This window comes from Austrofundulus limnaeus, unplaced genomic scaffold (assembly GCF_001266775.1).
Source record: "Austrofundulus limnaeus strain Quisiro unplaced genomic scaffold, Austrofundulus_limnaeus-1.0 Scaffold1223, whole genome shotgun sequence".
In the NCBI taxonomy this organism is placed as follows: domain Eukaryota; kingdom Metazoa; phylum Chordata; class Actinopteri; order Cyprinodontiformes; family Rivulidae; genus Austrofundulus; species Austrofundulus limnaeus.
In genome coordinates, this window is record NW_013953625.1 from 83,270 (window position 1) to 86,197 (window position 2,928).

Consider the following 2,928-nt stretch of genomic DNA (forward strand, 5'->3'; position numbering starts at 1 on the left):
AAAAAATAAAATCAAAGACAAAAAAAAAACAATAGAAAAGTTTTTTTCACCAGGGTTACCCCTACAATACATAACATGGGATCCCACAGGATTTTATGTGTACTAATACGTAACATGGGATCCCACAGGCTTTTATGTGCATTAATACATAACATGGGATCCCACAGGCTTTTATGTGTATTAATACATAACATGGGATCCCACAGGCTTTTATGTGTATTAATACATAACATGGGATCCCACAGGATTTTCTGTCTATTAATACATAACATGGNGATTTTCTGTGTATTAATACAGAACATGGGATCCCACAGGACTTTCTGTGTATTAATACATAACATGGGATCCCACCGGATTTTCTGTGTATTAATACATAACATGGGATCCCACATGATTTTCTGTGTATCATTACATAACATGGGATCCCACATGATTTTCTGTGTATTAATACATAACATGGGGTCCCACAGGATTTTCTGTGTATTAATACATAAAACTGGTACATCTGTTAGTTCTCATCATTAGATGGTTTCGGTCCAACACTCTGTAAAAACCTCAACTCTTTTTTTAAATATTCAAACGATGCATTTCACCTGCAGCTTTGTCAGATATCAGATGTTGTTTCCTTGTGTTGTGAGGAAAGTGTTATCAATCTGTTGTTGACTTGTGTAACGTTACAGTTTGACCTGCTGACAGTGAATCTAAAGAAGCTCTCAGCAGCTTAGGTTGCATTTTGTAACACAAAACATCTTCAGACCCTGTGACCCACTGCTGAAGGCAAAGGCAGAGCAAAAATGTTGTTGCTTGTGTGTGTGAGGTCCTGTGTGTGAGGAGTGTGTGCACGCACAATGAGCCAGTGTGCAGGCAGGTTCAACAAAGTGACAAAAACCTTTAATAATCAACAAAAACTGCTGACGAGGCAGATCAAACCTCACTGAGAGAAGTGAGAAAACATGAACACAAACTGATGACAGTACAACACAATGAACACACACAGACTGAACACAGGACACACAATATAAAGGCCAACAAATTAAAGACAACAAGAAACACCTGGAGGAAACAGGTGAGAATGGGCGGGGCTGGAGCAGGGGAACACTGAAACACTAGAAAATTAAAGCAAAGACACAGATCATGAGTGTGTACTGAAGTAAGTTTCATCAGATATGTACTTCAGTACACACAGATCATGAGTGTGTACTGAAGTAAGTTTCATCAGATATGTACTTCAGTACACACAGATCATGAGTGTGTACTGAAGTAAGTTTTATCAGATATGTACTTCAGTACACACAGATCATGAGTGTGTACTGAAGTAAGTTTCATCAGATATGTACTTCAGTACACACAGATCATGAGTGTGTACTGAAGTAAGTTTCATCAGATATGTACTTCAGTACACACAGATCATGAGTGTGTACTGAAGTAAGTTTCATCAGATATGTACTTCAGTACACACAGATCATGAGTGTGTACTGAAGTAAGTTTTATCAGATATGTACTTCAGTACACACAGATCATGAGTGTGTACTTCAGTACACACAGATCATGAGTGTGTACTTCAGTACACACAGATCATGAGTGTGTACTTCAGTACATATCTGATGAAACTTTTAGAAACGAACTGATTTAACATGTGGAGTCAGAATCAAGATGGCTGCCACAGCCCTTGGCCTTCAACAGCTGTGCTTCAGTGAATTTTATGGATATTAAACTAAAATTATGGGAGTGTCCAGAAGTATTTCACAACACACGAGAAGCACTAACAGATAAGACCAGACATGTCCTGCAGGTCCAGTTGCATGGTTTCAGGACGGCCTGGACCACTGGTTCTCAGTTCTCCACACCCCCCCACTAATGTTTTCCATTAGCTGTGAGGCACATGCACAGGTTTACCTGTAGGCCCCCTACCTGGCTGCCTCTGGCCTGTGGAGGAGAACAAAGGCCAGGGATGGTTGTTACACACTACACTGGAGATTGAGCCCAGATGTCAAGCTGTTTATGTTCAGCTCAGAACTGGTTTATAGCCACATAAATCCATCAGAGTCCAGTCGTTTGATCTCAGGAAAGACCAGTATATGTCACACCACTGACAAACTACACACTGTATCTTTGAAGTTTTCCACTTACAAACTGGTATTTTAAGGTTTACAGGATGAAGTGAACTCCTTGAAAAAGAAATGCAGAGCGCCTGTTGCCTTCTGTGCAAATGTTTTTAAGAAAACAACAGCTCAGCTCTACATTTATTGTAATTACTGATTAATATTGACTCTATTCGAGGCTAATCATGTTTTCTGTTCAGAGTCACCTTCGACCAGCTGAGCTCCTGGACCGTTTCTCCACCTTCTCTGACATTTAATGGTACCAGCTGCCCCGCTATCTGGGTCAAAAAAACCAGGAGAGCTGCTCCTGTTACATTCAGACTTTAAATTATTTTTAAATGTAGTTATATGTTGTCTGACTTTTGTACAATAAAGATACTATCTGCTGTTTGTTTTACATTGAGTTAAATCCACAAGGAAAAAATCAACAAATTCACACTCATAGGCATTAAGTGTGCAGTAACTGTAAGTTCATTTATTAGAAAACCATTTTGGTTTTTGTTTTACTGCATTTATAAACAACAGTTTTCTGTAGAAATAGTTACAGACTAAATATCAGACTTTTTATGTCAATAGTTAGCTGTAGCACAGAGTGAACAACGTTAAACAGCAGCTTAGAGACCCACATTTAAAAGATGTTAGTGCCCTCAGAGAGGAAACAAGTTACCATGAAAAATCACCTGAACCGAACTTCACACTGTGAGGTACACCTGGACTGGTCTCCAGTTGAGGTACACCTGGACTGGTCTCCAGTTGAGGTACACCTGGACTGGTCTCCAGTTGAGGTACACCTGGACTGGTCTCCAGTCCAGGTGTACCTCACAGT